Here is a 23,203-nt window from a genome sequence, read left to right on the forward strand (position 1 = left end):
TAGTTTAGGCAGCACTTGGCACCTTGTAAGTGTTCAGTAAACATTTACTGGATGGATAAGCAAATACCCTGCCACCCTCTGAGGTTCTGCAATGGGAGGTTCAGCCAAGCAGAGGAGCCGCTGATTTCTATTCATGTGCTCCAGCTCTTCCATGGGCTCTCTCCCTGTGACACCATTTAAGATTGTGACAATCAGCACTCATGTTAGCACTGATGATCCTGAAATATCCTTGACAATTTCAAGAGACTCGCCATCAGATTCATAGACACAGAGAACAGACTGGCAGCTATCAGAGGGGACAGGGGTTGGGGGGCTGGGTGAAAAAGGTGAAGGGATTAAGAAAAAAAAAACAAAGAACAAAGATAAAACTCATAGACACAGACCACCGTATGGTGATTCCCAGAGGGAAGGGGTGGTAGAGGAGGTAGAAGAGGGTAAAGGGGGCACAAATGGTGGAGAAAGGATACTTCGGGGGTGAGCACACAATACAATATATAGATGAGGTATTATAGAATTGTTTACCTGAAACCTATACAATTTTATTAACCCAATAAATTCACCCCAATAAATTACATTCAAAATAGAGAGTCACAACTATTATATTTCACTGCTGCAGTACCCCTGCCCCCCAGGTTTGGTTAGGAGATGAACTCAGCTCAGAGATTTGATCCCAATCAGTGCTATTGTGCTTCCTGTAAAGCTGTAGAGTATCTTGCAAAGTCAGGAGGATGTGAAGCAGTTCCCAGACTGGGGAGCCAAATTTGTTATAAGAATAAACTAGGTGCTTCTGTTTGCCCTTCTCGAGTTAGTGACCTGCAGCACCATGCTACGCTCTAGCCAAATGGAATTACTTGCTGTTCTTCTATTCAGGGCTGAACAGCTATATCTTTTTGCCTTTGTTTATGCTATTATCTCGGTTTCCCATGGTTCCTCACTGTTTGAAGTATAAAGTCTCAAAGAGTTAGCTAGTTTTATCTGCTACCACACCCTATCAGATCCTCTAACCTCCATATAATTAATCATTTATCCAGTCCTTTCATGTCTTTAACAATAATTTACAGATTATAATGTGGGCATGGTAGTGACTCACGTTATTGCAGTCTAGTAGTATAAATAATATAAAATAAAGAGAGAAGTGAAATGAAAATGAACACCCTAGAAATTAAAATATAACAAGGAGCTAAGAATGGCAGCAGACTGCATGGCAGGGGAGCCTGATCATGGATGCGTTCACGAAAGGTAAGAGACTTTATAAGGCCCTTTCGAAGTTTGTCAAATCCAGGCAATGTTCTATGTCATTGCTGAACCAACAGGGCTTAGAACCAGGCCCAGAACGGAGCAAGCATATAATAAATGTTTATCAGGTATATTGATCTTAATGAAATGAAAAAAGATAAATTAATCTGTACACTGTCTCATAACCAGTTTCCATTCCCCATTCTAAGGGAACAGTTGACAAAAGCACACACACACACATTTACACACATTTGTCTACAAGCAAATATTAATGTAATTATAGTACTTTAAAGTTTGCAATGCTTTTCTATCAAAGCATCAGTGAATTGCACATAAACACATTGATGCAGGGACATAAAACTCTTATCTTTATTTATAGAAAACTCAGTCTGAGAGAGTTGCCCAAGATAACACATCTAGTGAGTGATAGAAACAGACAGAGCCCTTTGTCCTTCTGGCCTCAGCTCTGGGGACTCTTTCTTCTTTATTTACAAAGAGTTAAGGGTGGGATGAATCCAATAATACAAGAATACGTGATGCAAACGAGCACCCTACTGGATAAAATATTAACATCTGCTTGAAGAAACTGGAACACTATCAGTGCAGTCAAGAATCACAGGATCTGATTTTGGAGAAGAAAACTCAGAGGGTGGGTAACAGGTAGAGCTCCTTGTCATCCAAGAATACCTGCCAATTCAGGCAGAGGCAGTTGAGAGGTTGAGAAGAGAGACTCAAGGCCTGTTGTGAGCAGGGAGACCCAGTCATCACTCATGCTTCAAATTGGGAACCCAAACGCCTCCATTCAAGATGAGACAGTAAACCAGAAATAGCATGGCTTTCCAGAGACTCAATCACTGTAAATGGCCTAAGGTGAAGTTTTATTGCTAGTGCCCCTAACTAGTGTCAGAATCAAATCTAAATCCTCTTTGGAGCAGGAAAAAAGCATCACCTAGGCCATAATTATTTCTGTAAGTAATTTTTTTCTCACATCAGCTATCCAGAATTCAATAATAAATAACCTAAAGGGAATCATTCTTGGATAAGTTAAATTTTATCTTTCAAATATCATTCTGTCTATAAAACTTGGCTTTATATTGAGGCCATTAAAGGATTTTAAGGAGGAGACTAGAATGTTTGGGTGAGTTTTTTGGAGAGAAATCTCTGGAAGCTATATGAAAGTTGATTTAGCGTTCAGTTAGTATTCTCTTAACCAGCTTCCACTTAATCAAGTGACAAAATTAACCAACTTGCAAGATGAAATGCCGCTCTTTATCCCCTCTGTAAGACATTCTGATTGATGTCTATAGTGTGCTCATGGCTGGTAGGCAATCCTTTAGTACTCGCACATACTTCTGCTCCAGTCAGCGAGTTGTATGTTTGCAGTCACTGTGCTAGTTATCATATCACTTGTGCCAATTATAGTTCATGCTATCGATACATAACTTGAGTAAATATTGTGAAACTAATAAAATATTACTAGGAAAGTACAGTTTTTGTTTCAACAAATGTGGACTTCATGCTTTATAAAAACTCAATAGAGGTACATACTAAAGAATTGTCATCAAAGGTAATGTGAGCAAGAGAATTATAAAGATTGAGGAAAATTGCAAAATCTACATTTGGAGTACTTTTTAAAATATTTTAAAGTTTTTGTTTAACTAGAAATGATGTATAAAGATGATGGATCCTTGGCCTCATGGAAATAACATTCTAGCTTCCATTGGAATTCTGATATATGAAAGATTATCATATAAAAAAGGAGTATGTAATGTTACTCTTATTAATAACATGGAGTCAAATGAAATAGTGCCATATTAATAATATGACATAAGATTATCTTGTTGTATCATAGTATATTATTGTTTTCATTACTATAATAATAATTATATCACTATGTCATATTATTCAATATAGTATTATTAAAAATAAAGTCACAACACTTGTAATATTAGTTAATGATAGCAAAATAATAATTAATATATTCAGTTTAATCATTCTATATGTAAACATCCTATATTTTTATTAATAGCACTCTTTTCACAGAGTAGGCACTCAAAATTATTTAATGAATGAATAAATTAATATGTAACATTTCAGTATTCCAATTACTTCTCTCAGGTATCACTCATATTTGTCAACATCAGTTGAAAAGTGTGACTCCAACAAGTCAACTCAATATCTGTGGATGTACTCTCACCAGCAATGGACCCATCTTCTCTCAAAACTATTATGGCTCTTGTCATCCAATAAGCCTATAAATATACTTTACCATAAACTATTCTTATTCCAGGTCATATCTCATTCTTAATGCGTGGAGTTGATTTTTAGAACATGGTATAAGAATCCTTATTTCTTAACTTATTTATTCACTAATCCCACAGACATTTATTGAGTGCCTACTATATATCAGATACTGGTCTAATTATCCCTGTGAATTACCATGATATTCATGTTATTTATTTTGGCCTTACTCATTAAGTTGCTTGAGTTATTTTGAGCTTTTGAGTCTATCATCTAAAATATTAGCTATTTCTCCCAGCTGTCTGTCACCTGCAAATTTGACAAGCAAGTTACTGTGTAATTATTCAAGTCATTGAGGGAATATGTTGAACAGGATTGGGCCAAATAAAGAAGACAGGAGAAATCACTGGAATATTTCTCCTAGGTTTTCAAATTACTATTCTTGTTCAGCTGTGGCTGGATGTAGAACAAATCTGACAAGGCAGAATTGCAGATAATCAGTATGATTTAGGGACGGTGGAGTACCACTTCATAAGGTTTAAGAGACTATCCAAAATAACAGACAAGGAAGTTCTATACCAAAGAGAAAAATTCAATGCCCAAGGGTCATCAAACAGAGAATTAGCTAGTGTGGGGAGAAGAAACCAGGGAAAGTCGTGAGTTAGAAATTCCCTAGAGAAATAATAGGAGGCCATCACACACACACACACACACACACACACACAATCTTGTGTGGTGTGCCAAGCACTTTTAATGAGAGTAATGCTGAATGGAGATAGGTTAACATCAATCATCTCTTTTTTTATACTATTAAATCTGATGAGGGTCTTTAGTTTATTTCAATTCATGGGAAAGAGATTAATTACTTGCAAAAGTATGGTTCCTTGATCCCCAAACTAAGGAAGAGCTCATCAGGCATTATATCAATACTCCTCCAGTGATGATCTAGAGATATAGAAAGAAAATGGTCACTTCTTGTCTAACAGGTGAAGAAGCTTTTCTGATGCTCTCAGATGGCACCTAGTCCAGAATTCCCTTGTTCTCAGGTCCTGGTCTCCTTTGCTTAGATTTATTCAACATTAGAAATGTCTCTGTCCTGGCAGAAGAATGCAGAGCTCCCTAGGATACTAGGGACGAGGTGCAAGTGGAAAAGGTTCTAAACTGCATTAGTACAACAAATATTTACTGACCACTGACTATGTTCCAGGAACTTTTCTAAAATGATTGAACACACTAATGAAAAAACAAAGACAAAGAATCCTGTCCTTAGGGAGCTATTGGGCTAGCAGAGAGTATTAGATAATAAACATTAAAGAAAAAAAAAAAAAGAAAGAAAATCAACAAGTGAATTAAGTAGATTTTTAGAAGTTACTAATTACTATGGAAGAAAAACAGAGAAGTGTCAGATGAGAGGCTGATGGGCTGGGTGGACAGATTGTTGTATTAAGTTAACTGATGAAGGAAGAACCTCAGTGAGAAGGTGAAATCTGAGTCAAGTCCTGAAAGAGGTGGGGGACTGAATCAGGTTGGTATTGGGAGGAAGAGAATTTCGGAAGAACAAATAGATTCAAGGCTCTGAGGTAGAAATGCGTCTTGCATCTCAGTAACAGCAGGGAATGGAGTCAATAATAAGGGAATAGTAGGAGGCCAGAGAATTAATGAAAGACTAGGTCAGGTTGGGTTTACCAAGCTTTGTGAGACATTGGCTTTTACTTGAGTGAAAAGGAGAGCTATTGAAGGTTTTTTGGGGTTTTTTTTGGTACATGTCCTTAAGCGGGAACCGAACCCAGGACTCTCTGGTCCACAGGCCGACACTCCAACCGCTGAACCAAACCGCCCAGGGCTATTGGAAGGTTTTAAGCAGTGGAATAGATGATCTGACTGAAGATATAAAAAGATCACCTAGGCACTTGTACTGAGAACATACTGCGGGGAAGCAAGACTAGATGCAAGAAGCAGTTGTAAGAGTCCAGGGGAAAGTTTTGGTGTTTTGGCCTGGGACGGCACAGTAACACAAACTGGCCAGACTCTGCCTGTATTTTGAAATTAGATCTACCAGAATTTCCTGGCAGATTGGATGTTGCATGAGAGAAAGGAGAACGTCAGGTATGACTCTAAGAATTTTGGTTTCACCAACTGGAAGGAGTTGATAGGAGCTGAGAGAGGAAAGACTGTGAATGGAGCAAGTTTCAGAGGGAAAACAGAGTTCAGTTTTAGACATATTACATTGGAGATGTCTACTAGACACCCAAGTGGAGATAACGAGTAAGATGTTGGACTTCAGGAGAGCAGTCTGGGCTAGAGATAATTTGAGCTGTTAAAATATAGATGACATATGAAACCATGAGATTAGATGAGTTCCTCAGGGTAATCAGTGTAGATAGAGAAGAGTATAAATCTAAGGGCTGCTCCTGGGCTACACCACTGTTAAGACAAAGAGAAAGGAGTGAAGGAGACTGACAGAGTGGTTAGAGAGGTCGCTCTCCTGGCTACCAACAAGGCCTCGTATGCAGATGGAGTGTTGCTGACTGGCCAAGAAAGATGAAGACAGAAATGGAAACTTTAGCATTGTGGACAGCATTGGTAACCTTGTTGAACACCGTGTTTTCTTTATCACGGAGAGCTGACTTTTCTGTTTAATCCTGCAGCAGTTTTCTCCTGACGAGGGGAGAGAAAATGTAACCTGCCTTTTGCCTCTGGGTGGAATTCCTGGAAGGACTCGTGTCTCTATTGAAATCTTCAACCCTCTCCAGTCTATTACTAGTCCTCAAGATAGCATTTCTCTGACTCGACATTTAATCTAGAACTACACTGAATTGACATGACTCTGTTGAGATGCTGTCCTTGATGAAGGCAGTGCCATTCCACGTTTTGCTCTTTTCTCAACTCTTCCCACTCCTCACCGTCTCTCTGCATTCCCAGGAAAGCAGGGTGACTGACCTAGTAGTTATGGCAGCAAGGAGTTAACATCAATAATTAAAGTTGTTTTGCCAACTATTGTTTAATATTGTAGCTAATCCTAACTGCTTTATCTTGTCCTTAAGGGTCTCATGAGAGATTTTGTAATGTGGCATTTGACTTTGTTACACGAGAGATTTTATGGCATTGTGTTACTTGTCGGAGGCCGTATTAAATATCACATTAATGTTCTCTATGGTATTGGGTTTAGGTTTGTTTGGCAGAATATTTTTCAAGTGAATCCACCGTAGCTTAAAGTGATCACCTTGCTTTTTCAACATGATAAAAAAGAAGTCTGTGCATGACCATCTCTCTTGCCAAGGATAAAGTCAGACTTACACATCTTAATTTCTTAGAATTTGCTTATTTAGTTTTGTTTTGTTTTTTAATTATACCATGGTTAGCCTTGGATATTATGGCATATTTCCAGTTTTCCATGATTTTTCTCAAGCAGATAGGAATTTGAAAAAAAAATTTGCACAGCTTTTCATTAACACTTTCTGGAATTCAGAGTTAGCAAGTCAGATGTAATTTTTTAGAGAAAAATAAGGACTTTTCTAGTAAGAAAAAGTCTAGGATGGTTTTCTGACATATGTTACTGTATTTATAAAATTAACGTTTTTTAGAGATCAGTTTATAAATTCAACATTAAGTTTAGCATTGTCATCCTATTCCATTAGAATGTGGTTTTCTTATGCAAAATGGCACAGAAAGTCACATGATTTCTAGTCATGGTCTAGCTTAAAAAAGATACAATTAAGTATTTTCTATACATTGTGTGGGTTAATGGAAAGTTGTGCTTTGAAATTAAACTCTGGTTTTGCTACTGACAAATTTTGTAACTTTGAGATCACATCAATTATTATAAACTTCTTTTCATCATCTACCAAATAAGGATAATTATGCTTGCCCCATGGGTTGCTGCCTTTTATTAATTCAACAAAGTTGCTGAGTACCTGCTATATGACAGGCTCCATGCTGGACACTGAGGATACAAAGATGCAAAGATATATAACCCATGTCCTAACAAATCATTGTCTCAGAGATAGATGTGCAAACACACTATTCAAGTACAGTGTGGTCATTTTTGTAATGAAAGGATTATGTTGTAAATGTATCATATTAATGTACATGACAGATTTTAAGTTCATGAAACAGTTCTGGATTCCCCTCATATTTAAAAGTCTTTAAGTATATTAATAATTAAAAACTACAAAGTTTCATCAAATGGCTTAGCTACCAAGTGAGCTTGTAAAGTATAACTTAAATATAAGCTTTGGGCTACATGAAAACCTCTTTTGAGTTATGAAGTCACTGATGAAGCAACAATCTCTGGTCTTTATAGAACTCGAAGCAAGTGGAAAAGGCAACCCAAAATTACATGAAATTATATTAAAGATTGTGTGGTCTGATATAATTATTTGGCTTAATAAGATAAATTTATTTAACCTCAAGAAATTTTAGAATTAAATGAAGAAATCAAGTAGATACCAAGATCAAGAATACATTCTGAATCCAAAATGCCAATATTCAATTCTGTATCTGTCCTTCCTAACTATAGAAATGTATGTAATTGACTTAAATTCTCTGTACTTCCTTTGTTTCCTTATCCATAAAATGAAGAGAGTGGTAGGGTTTTTGTATGGATAAAAATAATCTGAAACATAGTAATTATATAAAATTGTCAGTATAGCAGTATTAGTTATTAATATGAGTATTGAAAATCAATAGTACTAATCATGAACTTAATATTTTTAAGTCAAGGACTTTGTATTCAAGGTCTAGGCAGTACAACAGGTAAAGTGAAATACATGAAAATCACAAAGAATAGAAGTTAGAAAATTAAACTTTATTATTTGCAGATATAATCATCGACATTGAAAATTCAAAAGAATTTACAGACTAAATATTGGAAAAACTAAAAAATAAATCAGCATTTAAAATTCCATTGTATTTATAAATATCAAATAAATATTGGCTCCTGTTGTGTTAGTAAATACTTATGAGATTTGAGCAAGTAAGTTTGGTTTTCTGGGCTTGGCATTTTATCTGTTTATCAGTTTATCTCTGTAAACTGAGATCATTTATTTAGTCTCTAGTCTGGTCCTTTCTAGTTCTAACAGATGATGGAGCATCAGATGTTCTGCCCTACCTCCTCTTGCCAGTGATGTTTTCCAATGAAAAGACTCTCTGACATTTTTTTTAGTGCAGCATGTTATTTTACATGACAATTTTGATATAAATTTTGCATCCACTGAGTTTATAACCTGGTAACAACAGATATATTAATGATACCTAACATTTCCTTAGCTCATCAAAGTTAATAAAGTGCTTTCATTCATATGATGAAATATTTCATGAGTATGTAATAAGTACATGAATAATGTAAATACCATAAAGACCATATTAAGCTCAATAAAAGAGGTAGAAACTGAATAGTATTTTGGAGAATGTCAGTTAACATTGGCTGATTCATTCATGTTTATTTTCCTGTTCTTATTTGACTGTACAATTATTGTAAAGAATTAATTGAAAAAACCAACAAACTACCAGCCCATAATGATAATAATGACTAGATAACCTAATTGACCCTCTTGCTGAAAAAAATAGAAGTTTTAAATTTTGTATGCATTTTTAAAATGAACTAATTAGCTAGCAAGAAAGGAGGTCAAAACCAACATGAAAATAGAAACCCAGAAAGATAAGCATAGCACAGCATAGTGCCTTTGCTCTGAAGGTCTTTGATGAGACTGATGACCTTAATCTGCATGGCTTTGAAAGTCACACTTAATACAGGAGATCCTGCCTGCCCTTCTTATAACTGATGATACCTCTCATTGCATCCATTGGTTTAAGTCAACATCTTCTTAACTTTGAGAAAAAAGCAAGAAAAACATCTGTTTTAGTCTTTTGTGTTTTTTGGAGATAAAAACGAAGAATTTTAACTACAAAATAGCTATCATTAAAATGCGTAGCCTAATTGACATTATCTGAATTGTTCAAAAAACATCTCAATGTGAGAATTTAACTAAGTTCTAGGTTTATAGTAACCAAAATGCCTGGCAGAAGCAAATGTTATCTACTCTGCAGAAATCCTCAAACTAGGCCTCAACAAATACTTAAAGTTTAAAAGAATATAAATTAACAGTTAAAAATTAGAAAACATAGAAGAAAATGCACACCAAAGAGCCAGCAGATTACAGAAGATAGAATCAGATTCAACCCTCAAAATTTCAGATGCTGAAATTAGGCAGAATATAAACTAAATGTATAAGGTACATTTTACGTTAAGTCTGTTTAACAAATTGCCTCAAAATTCAATGGCTTACAAAAATAAACATTAATTTCTTGCTAAGGATTTGTAACTGTGGATATAAATCTATTTGGTTTTAGTTGGATGTGATGGGCCTGGCTGAACTTGACTCCAAGCTGAAGGTTGGCTTCAGGTCTATGTCATGTGTTTCTAATTCTGGGACTCAGGCAAAAAGAAACATCAGTTAGCTGGGATGTCCTTTTCTTATGGTGGCTTGCGGGAGTACAAGAGACCAAGCCAAGTAATGCAAGTACATTTAAAGCCCTGCTTAAACCAGGTGCATGGAATATCTGTTCACATTCCATGGGTCAAGCCAAATCACAGCCAAGTCCAGCATCAATGCTGCAAAGAGGAATACTTCTCCCATAGGTTTGAGGGAGAGGAGGGCAAATATTTAATGAACAATAATCCATTTTTTTTCTGAAATAAACATGATCAGTATGCTTAAACAAATAAAAGAGAGTAGCGAAAATGTTATTTTTGAGCAGATTCTAAAAATAACCAAATAAATTTGAAAAAGAACCCAATAAATATACAGAAATGAAAAGTATAATGTTTGAAGTAATCTGTATAATTATATTAACCGGTTTTGCCCCAATAAATTCAATTAAAAAAAGACTCATTGGAAATTTTATAGCAGATTAGACATAGCTGGGGAGAGAACTAACATACTAGCCTATCTATCTGAATCAACATAGAAAAAACAAAAAGATTAAGAAAATATGAGTAACAGGGTAAAAGACATGGATAGAGTGAGAAGATCTAACAAACATTTGGTTGGAGAAGAGAAAGAGAATGAGGAAGGAGAAATATTTAAAGAAAGTATGGCTGGTAATTTTCCAGAACTTAAAGTAAACAAAACCCTGAAATTGAGGAAGCCTAATTAATTTCAAGCAGGATAAATAAAAATAAACCTAGAGCTAAACACATATTGGTGAAACTGAAGTAAAGTTCACATCATAGTAAAATTGCACAGAATTAAAGTGTGACACAATATCTTTAAAAGAGCCAGAGGAAAAACTGGCAGATTACCTACAAAGCAGTATCAATTATTTCGTTAGGCAACTTCTGAACAGCAATAATGGAAGCTAGAAGACAGTAGAATGATACCTTCCATATGTTGAGAAAAAATATTTGTCAACACAGAATTGTATAACCAATGAAATTATCCTTCAATAATAAAATTATAGTTATTTTTTAAAAAAATTTAGGTTTAGCAATAGATTGTTATTACAAGAAATTCCAATATAAACTTCAAGAAAACAAATGATCTCAGATCAAAGTTTTGAGATGTAAGATAGAATGATAAACAATAACAAAAAAAGATATCCAAATAAGTAAATATTGACTATGTAAAACAAAAATGTTTTAGAGGGGTTAGAACAAGACAAAGCAAAACAAAAACACATAGCAACAATACCATATATAAATTGGGTGGGTAAATTAAATATTCATGTTAAATTTCTAGGATGACTACTATAATAATAGAAATATGATAAAGAGTCAAGAAAAAAATTATGAGACAAATAATCAATTAAAAGTAGATAAAAAAGAAAAAAAAACATAGAAAAGCCAGGTCAAAAAGAAAGTACACAATAATCTCATAATAATAAATTCAGAAAAATCATTGCTATGATAAATGTAAATGAACTCAACTCTTCATTTGGAAGACAGAGATTATGAGTATAGTTCGACTGAATAAACTCAAGATAAATATGGTTCACAAGAGCCATATGTGTCTAAAACACATAGACATGAAAGATTGAAAGTTAATGGATGAAAAAAAGATAAATCAACAAAGATGGAAATGGGTCCCTAATATTTCTACTTCACTTATAATATTTGACAAAAATGACTTGCTTCAAGCTACACTGGGGAGGAGATTCAAATGTGTTCCCAATTTTTAAATTTGTTTCTGGTCAACCATTTATTCATGTGGCTATTGACCCCTTTCCACGTGTGAAGAAGAGTACATTGTGTTGAGAAGTGGTTACTGGGCATTCAGGTAGGCTCCGTTAGTAGACTCAAAGACTCATTTCTACATGTCTTTACTACAGAGAACATCATTCATGTTCATGCCTCCCCAAAATGAGAAATTTCTTTGTACTAAGGACCTTGCTGGTCTATAAATGAGTGAAAATGTTGATGTTAACTTTATAAATGTTAAGGTTCTACGGACACTTTTGCCTCTTGCTCTTTGGAATCTCACGTCACATTTTCTATTTGAGTTCTAAATGGTTTCTCAGTGCTTCCTCCCTCCTCTGTTTAACACACATGCGCACTGTGTTAAATTTCCTATACCAAAATTCTGATCGTGTCACGTTTGCTCAGTAACCTTCCTCCAGCCGATTGAGTGATTTTACCTAAACCTCCAGAAAGGAAGGTGAAAGAAACTCTGGTTTGCACCACAAGACATGTATTGGCTATTGCAGACAGCACGGGAAAGCTCAATATAGGTTTATGTGTTGTCTAGGAGGCTAAACAGACCATTTTTGAATGGGTTGCCATGAAATTTACTAACATTTAATACTAAGTACATATCGTGTGTATACTATTGACAGAATCGGGCTGGAGAAGGAAGGGTGTTTCACTTAACTCAGGCTGCTATAATACAATACAACAAACTATGTAACTTAAACAACAGAAATTTATTTCTCAACAGTTCTGTGCTAGAAATCCTCTAGTAACAAAGATTTCTATGAAGAGTTTGACTTTGCATAAGTAGTTTTAACCATTTTTATCTCTATACAAATTTTCTTGTCCTCTTATATTGCCCAGATTATTCTTTATTCAGAGATTTTTTTTTTTACAAAGACATTATTTACCTGATATTGGCACAAGCACTAAATTACTGAACATAATTCCTGCATATTTTCCACTATTATTGTAAGAACTACTAAAGCAGATTTCGGTTTATATGTCTCAGTTGACCCTTGCTGTACCCTGTGAAGTTGGTAATGGTGTTCTCATTTGTCATAGGAAGAAACAAGGGCACAAGAAAGTAAAAATAACTAAAATTATAGTGATAGTGTGAAGGGCATTGAAGTTTTGAATTCTACATTTCATCTACAGTATTTCCTTTGCCTTTAATGTGCTTAACCTATGCAAAAAATAAAAGCCAGAGAAACATCCATTTATAAGATGAACAGTCAGATATGAATCCGTATGGACAATTATAATCAAGTCCAGATGGTTAGTGCTCTGAGCTACTAGAGACCCCATTTGATGCCCCAGTTACCTACCATCATCACGATCAGGATGGGCATCAGCCGACACTTAATAATGGAGACGACATAATTTGGTGGAAAGAACACGGGCTTTGAAATCTGTCCTGGAATCCATGTTCAGCTCTGCCACTTACTAACCATGAGATGTGAAACAATGAAGAATTAACTGCTCTGAATCTCCATCCTCATATGTATGAAATATGAATAATTGTAATATTTACCTTACGAGGAGTAAGTGAGAGAACAAATAGGACAGCACCCATGAGTGTCCTTGATACAGAGCAGGCATTCAAGAAATGTTAGTTGAATCTGAATCATAGTGTTATGCACTAATATTAATTAGTGTAAAATTCAATCTCTCCCTCATTGTGGTTTACAAGTTAATTGGTGAGACTGAAGAATGATAGTATTAAGGAAGCAAAAACCAAGTGCCATGTAAAAAAGGTCATAGCAGGTCAGTGGAGATTCTTGAAGGCTAAGAGAGTTAGGACAGCTGACTTTTTAGCAAGCAGGGCTTCCGAAGAAAGGCAAACTCTTATTTAGTTAGACGGGGAGGAGGAAGCATGTATGGTGTGGTAAGGGAGATACAACTTTTGAAAGGAACGTGAATAGTTGATAACGGAAAGAGTCCATCATTATTGGGGAAGCAGAGATACTACAAGGTGGGTTGTGCATTGTGCTTTAAAGTTTACAAAACGTGTTCCCTCATTGGAGCCTCTACTCACATCTAAGAGGAGGAGTGGATACATTTCAGTGTCTCCCTTTGAAGCATAACTATAAAACAGAATCTGAGAGGTGGAGTGAATTGGCTAAGGTGACACCTGTACTAGGTAGCAGAGTGGAGCCTCACACTCAATCTGCAGCCTCTTAGGATTTAGGAGAGTGTCAGGGGGAGGAATAAGATGAAAGAAATTAGGAAAATGATCGAGACTTTGAGTGACAGCCTTAGGGGTTTGAAATTTTTATTATATAAGCACAGAAAACCGACTAAAGCTCATGACCAAATTTTTAAAGATTAGTATAGCAGCAGGACCTGGGTGGTTGTCCATTCCTCGGACAAGACAGTGTTCTTCTAGAATCTATCTTTTTTCAAGACCATTGTCCAAATGAGTTTTAGGGCAAAGAAGTCGCTGTTCTTTATGCCATCTTGGAGAAAGCCCTCTTAATCAGGGAAATAGAGTTATTAGCACACTGGCAGGCTTTTCTGTTCTGCATTTAAATTTTAATCCAATTTATTTCTGGATAAAATATCTGTTTAAATCAGGCCAGTTTGCAAAACTGACAGCCCCACGAAAGAAAATGTTTTGGAGAAAAAATCATATGCATGACTAAGCTATATTTTAATTTCAGCGAGTGTTTTGATTAAATCATAAAGGGAATGAAAATAGCATAACGGGATCATAACTCATTGAATTGGGGTCAGGTTCATCTTCCCACACAGTAGCAATCAATAAAGCATTGGGTCCGGTGAAAAGATTAAGGTTTTGAAGCAGGTCAGATCTGGGTTCAAATCTTGAACGTAAGCTCCAAGAGGTCCGAAATGTCTTGCCCACTGTTATATAACTTTAACATCTATGAAAGAATCTGACTCGGAGTACGTACTGTACAAATACTTGCCAAAATTTAATGAAATAAGAACTCAGCCCTACCATTTACCAACTGGAAAACATTGTAAGACTTTGCCTTACTTCTGTTCCTCATCTGAAAATAGAGATAATATTTATGTTACAGAATTGTTGTAAGAGTCTGCCATAATGGACGTAAGCAAGATCGTGGCCTGTGGAGTGGGGTAGTTTGGTAGCTATCCCATGAACCCAGTTTACAAGCTGAATTTTCCCCTTTCACCTGTCTCCCAACATGCTTTGCTGGGTGGTGGCAATGTCCCAAAGGGCGCTAACTGATCCAGACAGTATTCAGATTTATATCTTTCTCGGGGATTAGCAGAGTATTTTTACTAATCGGTGCTCAATGGTTGAAATGAAAATTTCCAGGATGGCACAACTTTGAAGGGAACTATTTTATTTTATTTTTTTGTTTGTTTTTTAATCCTCACCCAAGGATATTTTTCTATTTATCTTCAGATAGAATGGGAGGGAGAGAGAGGTAGAGAAAGGGAGAGAGAGAGAAACATCGTTGTGAGAGGGACACATCAACTGGTTGCCTCCCGCAGGACCCCAACCAGGGCCGGGTCGAACCTCAACCGAGGTGCATGCCCTTGACCGGAATCAAACCCGTGACTCATCAGTCCGCAGTCTGACGCTCTACTGCTGAGCCAAACTGGCCAGGGCAAACCAAACTATTTCCAATGATCAGTTTGTTCATTTAGGAAGATGGTATATGCCTACACAATGGACACATTTTCATAGTAGTATTACTATTCTATGACCTCTCCTACCAAGAAAATACTATATTCTTTTATCTCACCTTTTTAATCCCACAACAAAGTCCCTTCTAAAGTACTCTCATTTGGAAGATGAGGAAAGAGTCTTGGAGAAATCAAGTGACAAGCCCAGAGTGACACGTTCAATAAACGGCAGAGCTGACGTTGAAGCCAGGACTTTTGGGTTCAAAGCCACAGTACTCTATGCGGGTATTCCATGTACGTTTCTGATTGAATTAATGGGCAAGGGCCAATCATACCCAGGTTTACCTTTCCTTCAGTCACAAGATGTTCTTGTAGCTCCCGCCATGAAAATATTAAGAGGAGGGAATCTGGCTTTGGTTCAGTGGCTAAAAGCATGTATAGTCTGGAACTGTTGGGTATTTGTTAAACTATTCATAAGTATATATCAGTCTTACAAGAACAAGGGCATCCTTTCGATTTATTATGTGCCCTCCCTTCCACCAAAAGGAAGAGTAATGAAGTAAAATATAATGAAAAGGCCATGGCGAAGAGGCTATGAATTTAATCTTCGTCAAGGCAGTAGCTAACATTTATTATGTACCAGTTGTGTAACAGGCCTTGCGCTGTGTGCTTTACATACATTATTTCACGGTGACCCCCGGAGGGCTTAGTGTTGTCCAAAAGTTGTAAAATAAGAAACTGCTCAGAACTCTCCAGTGGTTTTCTGTCTCACAAATGTTCTCACCACGGCTCACAAAACTGTTCATGACTAATTTGGTATCATAAACTGAGTGGAGGAAACACAATACTGTGAGCCAGATTAACACCTGTAATGTCTGCACTTCTGCAGACAGGGGGATACAATGAAATAGCAGGGGGACATCATGGTCTCTGTGCTGCTGGCCCCGTGAGGGATCCTGCTTCCGCTCAGGCTGGAGCTGAGAGAGAACATAAGCAGGGACAAACCTCTCCATGTCCACAGTGGTGTTTGAGAAAACACAACTAAAAAAAAAAAGGGTGGAAACTTGCTCTCCTGTGGCCCAGAGCACAGGGAGAAACCAGGGCTGAGTGCTTCCAAAAAGACAAACACATTTCCCAGGGAACCAATACTAAGTTGCAGTCGCTGTTTGGGACATCAGTGGGGACAGAACATTCCGTAAGGATACTTGTATTAAAAACAGAACCGATAGAAACATAACAAAGTCTAGTTAAACTGGAGAATGAGTGGTTATGGAGACAAAGGCTTTCCTATGGGCACAGGAGACAAGGAGGAGGCGCTGAGGCTGGAAGATGCTCACGTTCCTTGAGGATGTCGGTTTCGCCTTCAAGAAGATCCATGTGTATAGTTTCCGCTCCTTGGGAGTTTGACAGTTTAGGAGTTGACATTACGGGTGAAGTTTGATTTGGACTCTTACCTTCTTTGATGGCCTGGAGAATGGGGTGTGAGAGATGGAGAGCTCAGAAGTCTCTGTGGAAGGGGGCTGACCCAACCTCCACCTGGTTAAATGGAGCTACAAGTTGTGCCCCCCAAGCCTTCCCTGGCCATCAATCCTGGGTATGACCGTACCACTAGCTCTCTACCCCTATCTTTTACCCTCTCTGGACAGGTAGAAAGCAGATTTGCATAGCAAACTGTTGAAACACTCCATTTCCATCCACCTCCAAGGCACACTTTGTCCTCCGCAGTTCTAATGGTTAGTGACCCCTTCAAAATCAACATCGTTTGTCAAATCAAATTAAGTTTGTTACTAACTGTTAGGCAGTGACATTCATCTTTCTGATGCTTTCAACCCAGTGTGAGGTAAAGTTCTCCTGTGGAATAGGGCTTGGTATGCGGAATGAGTCACTTCCTCAATGAGGCAATTGGCAGAAAAATAGGAGACTTAGCTCGAAGGTAAATATTGTTGGGTCACTTGAAATGTATGCAGATTTGACATTTCCCTTCTGATTAGCATGTCTACACATTAAAGTTTTTTTGTACATCACATCGGGTAGTTCAGATGCCAGTATAATGTCAGTGAGCACTTGATAGAAACTTAGTTTTTGCTTCTGACAAAGAAAATGGGAGGATTGAGGAAAAAATGTAAGATAGAAACTTCGTCTAGGGTGACATATGAAATGTATAGGGGGTATTCAAAACACAAATAAAATGCTAGGAAGGGCCTGGCCGGTGTGGCTCCGTGGTTGAGTGTTGACCCATGCATCAAGAGGTTGCCGGTTTGATTCCTGGTCGGGGCACATGCCCAGGTTGTGGGCCAAATCCCCAGCGGGGGGCATGCAGGAGGTGGCCAATCTATGTTCTTTCTCATCGATGTTTCTATCTCTCTTCCTGTCCCTTTCTCTCTCTCTACAATATAAAGGAAAAAAAAAACACTAGGAAGGGAGTAACATTATCTACTATGTGCCGGTTTCTATATATATCCCAATTTAATTCTGTTAGGGATGATGAACCTCCTGAATAAATGAGAGAGGTGAAGCAGATGAAGCAACAGGCCTAACATCAAACACATGGTAACGAAGCAGAGCTGAAATTTCAGACTTGTGCCTGTTTGGTGCCAAAGTCCAAGCTTCTCCGCCGTAGCATGTTGCCTTCTTAAATCGCAAAATATTCAACCTAGTTTTGACAGGAAACCTTAATTGAAAATATTAAGCAGTGCCTAAACATCCTAGGTCGGTCTTTAGCCTGCAAATATAAAATCAGAAACTTACTCTCTGCATCAGCATGGATAGACCTGGAGAGTATTATGCTAAATGAAATAAGCCAGTTACAGAAAGCCAAGGACCATATGATTTCACTTCTATGTGGAATCTAATGCACAAAATAAACTAACAAACAAAACAGAAACAGACTCATAGATGGAGAACAAAATGACAGCTGTTGGGGGGTGGGGGAGTTGGGGGACTGGGTGAAAAAGGTGAAGGGAATAAGTAAAAATAAAAAAAACCCACCAAACTCATAGACACAGACAACAGTATGCTGATTACCAGAGGGTAAAGGGGGAGATAAATGATGATGGAAGGAGACTTGACTTAGGATCATAATACAATATAAAGATGATGTATTATAGAATTGTACACCTGAAACCTATGTAATTTTGTTAACCAATTTCACTCCAAAAAATTCAATTAAAAAAATTAGAAACTCAGAGCATTTCCTGGTCCAATTTGTTCCTTTTGCAAATAAGGAGTATCTTGCCTTCATTTGATCACATCTAGTGGCCAGGAGCCCACTACTTCACCATCCATCCGTGTCTACGTTTATTTCCATACTGCTGTGTGTATTCATATACCAATAGCTCTACTTACAACCTTATATGCTTAAATGTACAATCATCTCTGCATCTTATTATAACTTGAGAATGTCTGTTCTGTTAGAGAATGTGCTGTCTTTCACTTATGATGTCATTTGATCATCACAATAAGCCAATACGATCTATCTTCATATTATCCACACTGTATAGAAGAATTTGCACTTTAGAACTTAACTTGCCCAAGCCACATAACTAAGGAGAAGTACATCTATGTAGTATATCACCTCCATTTTCTACAGCCTGTAATATGCAACGAGAGCACTCTCGAGAGAAAACGCAGCCTTCCCCCTCAGTTTGAAACTGGCTATCTAATCTTACCTTGTTATTCTCTGCTGTCAACCTTATAAAACATAGTCCTGTCTAAGAGCAATGAAAAAGTGGTCCAGACAGGGTCAGGCTTTCACCATCATCTGTACAAAAAGGTTACCACGAGAGACCTTTGTTAGACCTTGTGCCATGCATCAGATCATGGGTTGGTTAGCTATGGTCCACAGGCCCATCCTGTTCACTGCCTATATATTTTTTTAAACAAAGTTTTATTGGAACATAGATCTGTTCATTTATTTACATATTGTTTATGATTTTCTCACTATAAGGGTAACGTTGAATAATTGAGACAGAGACTACATAGCTTGCCAAGGCTTGTCACTTCTTTACCGATTTACTACCCAAGCCAAATCTTTGCATACATTTCTCATAAATGAGCACCCAAACCTGTGTTTCATTGTCATGTAAAATTCTTAAAAATTTATTGTTTATTTACCTAAATAGTATAAGAAATTTCTTGCTTCAATCATGATGTTTCATTACAATTTAAAAACAATACAATATTACAATAGCTAAGATCTGGAAACAGCCCAAGTGTCCATCAGTAGATGAGTAGATAAAAAAGCTGTGGTACATGTACACAATGGATACTATGCAGCTGTAATAAAGAAAGATCTCTTACCCTTTGAGATGACATGGGGGGACCTAGAGAGTATTATGCTGAGTGAAATAAGCCAGTCAGAGAAAGACAAATACCACATGATCTCAATTATTTGTGGAATATAATGAACAAAAGAAGCTGATGAACAAAATAGATCCAAAGACATGGAAGTAGGGAACAGACTGACAAGCCTGAGAACAGTGGTGGAGGGCAGGAAGAGATAAACCAAAGAACTTACATGCATATAGGAATAGCCAATGGACAAAGACAGTGCGGGGGACGGGGGTGTCAATGGGGGAATGGGAATGGGGGATATCTGTAATACTTTCAACAATAAATATACATTTAAAAAAAAACAATGCAAACTTCTTACTGTGTCCTGCTAACTTGACCTGTCTGGCTATTGCCAGAAACTATCTGTCTCTTCTCTTATTCTTGCAGACTCGTAGGTCTTCTTCTCTGTTCTTGAACACTAAGCTCATCTATTTCTCAAGGATTTGCACTTGATATTCCTCGGGCCTGGAAACTTTTTCATGTCTAGTTCCTCCTTATCATGTAGGATTCAGTTCAGAGAAGCCATTCCTGACTACCCTATCTAAAGAAACCACTTTAAAGCAATAGATCCCTTGTATTGATTCACTCTGCTTTATTTCCACATAACTCTTATCTATGTGAAATTGTTTTATAAGCTTACTTATTGTCCATCTTCCTGCAATAGAATACGAGGACCACAACAATACCCCAAGTGCCTATAACAATGTGTAGTGCATAGTTGTTGCTTAATAAATATTTGTTAAATGAATACTACTGGTTTTTCTCCTTAATCTTTTTTTTTAGACAAAATCTTTCCATTCTTTCAAATACTTAGTAAAGTGTACTATATGAGTACAATGTGAGTTCATTAACTATAATCCATTCCATTGTCACAAACTATCTATTCTAGCCAACTTTCTATATACTTTCTTAGAGCAGAAGCTGGTCTTTGCCTCCTTTTGAAAGCTTCCTATTCATTTAGTACAATATTGTGTACATAGTGGGTATTGAATAAATGTTGATGAATGGACTATATAATGGGTTTTTGGCCCCATACATCAAGGTTTTCTTGAAGGACAGATAATTACTTCTACTTTATATCTGACATTTTAATATAACTGGTTGTGGTCATTATCCTTTGGAATTGCATCCTAGTCAATTCCTTCAAAAAAAAGGAAGAAAATAAGGCAAAATTACCTTGTGAGCAATCCACAATTGGATTTGCATTTAAAAATTGCTGAGTGAGCACTCCTGCCTGATGGCCAAATGAAATTAATCTCTCGTAACTCAAGGTCTCATCTATTTGGAGTGATGGGGGTTGGACTCAAGGAGGCTGCAGGCTCCCTAAATAGTGAAAATCATCTCTCTCATTATTTATATTTATAGTGTGTCCACAGTGTTCTCTCACTGTGCTAGCCAGTGGGAATATAAAGTTGGTTAAGATGCTATTCTTATTCTTGAGAACCTCTTTGTCTCTCAAGGTTCCCGTGCACGCCTTGGAAGTGTCTCACATCCCTGGTGAAGGGATGGGTCAGGTGTTAATAACAATTCGTCTCCTTTTCTGGACACAGCTGTTGTTCTGTGGGTAGACACCTGACCCAGTGGAGTCAGTTTCTCTTTATTAAAAGTTTGAATTAAAGAAACAAATATTGAGGGAGTGAATTCCTTCTTCTCTGATTCCCGGGAAGGACTTTTGATGTCCTGAGACCTGATTGTTTATTTTCCTTTTTGGATTTCAGTGAGGCCTTAAGAGAATTTGAATAGCCTTCTGTTTCTTGCAATAATGTTTCTGTAAGAAACAGTTATGTATATGAAGAGATATGTAAACCGAAATGTATACTTCAGTGTGATCAGTGCATAGAAGTTTGGGCAGGCTGCTATGTAAGCAAATAGGCCTTCAAACTGGCCCGGGAAGGTCAGAGAACTTATAGGTGGTGGCACCTAAAGTGAGTTATGAAGAGCAATAATCATCTTAGTTAAAAATAGTGGGGAGGGAAAGGCAGGTTTATGCAGCATGAACAAATCCAAGGAACCGTGAAACAGCAAATATATTTTGGGAAATACAAGTTAATATAATTGGAGCTCAAAGTATAAGGTGATGAAGTGGCAAGGAAAGCATCTGGAAAAGTAGGCATAAGCCAGACCACAGGATGTCTTTCTTCTTTTAAAATTAAATTTATTAGGTCGACCTTGGTTAAGAATATTGTACAAGTTCCAAGTGTGCAATTCTATGATACATCATCTATATTGTTGCATTGTGTACTCACTAACCAGAGTCTGGGTTCCTTTCATCACCGTATACTTGACCCCCTGTACCCTCTTCATCCTCCCCTCATCCTCTTCCCCTCTGATAACCACCATTCTATTGTCTGTGTCTGTGAGTTTATTTGCTTTGTTTGTTGCTTTTGTTTTATATCCCACATATGAGTAAAATCATATGGTTCTTGTCCTTTTCTGTTTGACTTATTTTGCCTAACATTATATTCTCCAGCTCCATCCATGGCACTATTTCATCCTTTCTTAAAGCTGAGTAGTATTTTATTGTATATGTACCACATCTCGATCCATTCATCCATGTGAAGGTCACAGTTGTTCCCATGTCTGAGCTACTGTGTACAATGCTGCAGTGAACTTAGGGGTACACATATTTTTATGAATAAATGTTTTCAAGTTTGGGGGACAGATACCCAGAAGAGGGATTTCTAGGTCATTTGGTAGCTCTATTCTTAAAATTTTTTGGCGGGAACTCCATACTGTTTGCACAGTGGCTCTACGAATCAAAAAACTGAGGAGTTTGGGCTTTACTTTTTAGGCTTCTAATCTGTCAAATGACAAGTTTGGACCCTTTCTCTAAAGAGATCTAGACGCTCTCCTCAGCCATCCTCTAGCTATTGTATAATGCCTTTTTGTGAGTGACCCGAGCAAACTTATCATACAAGATAAAAAAGCTGCTATTCAAAATTATATCTGTTGGACTTAAAATCCAGTGCTATTTCCCCAAACCACCATTGCTTAATGATAAGGAAGCAAATAAGAATTTTAAAAATAGCACTATTTTAACTAAAAAATGTACGGTGGGTGAAGCCAATGACTGATGAAACCCCACCTCCTCTTTTTTGAAGAGTTTCTGTCACTCAAGAACCCTGTGTCTTCTGGGCTTGCTTGTCACAGACGAAGTGCTTCCACATACTTTGGGGGACCACCTAGGCTGCCCGCCAAGGCCTCGCCTGCGTTCGAAGTCCTCACTGAGTGTCTGTACAAATTGACCTTTTCCTGGTGTTCTATTACATTAGGGTCTTGCTAAGAACCTGAAAATCCATCTGTTTAATGGACTTATCCTAATGTATAAAAGACTTATTCGCTTATTTTAGTGTCCCTGCATTCTATCTTTTAAACAGCGGTTTCTTGGAGACTCCGACCCTGAAACGAGCATCTCTCACAGCTGTTCCACTGAAGAAGAATTCTTCAGACTCACTACTTGGTTAACACACTAAAGGCTCTGAGGAGTCATACAGATTTTTAAAAATTAGCTTTTCTAACTTAAACAATTTTTTGTTTGTTTGTTTGAATAAATTCTCTTTTGGTGAATCACCAGGTAGTCTCATAAAATCA

Source organism: Molossus molossus, unplaced genomic scaffold, assembly GCF_014108415.1.
Source record: "Molossus molossus isolate mMolMol1 unplaced genomic scaffold, mMolMol1.p scaffold_m16_p_12, whole genome shotgun sequence".
NCBI lineage: Eukaryota > Metazoa > Chordata > Mammalia > Chiroptera > Molossidae > Molossus > Molossus molossus.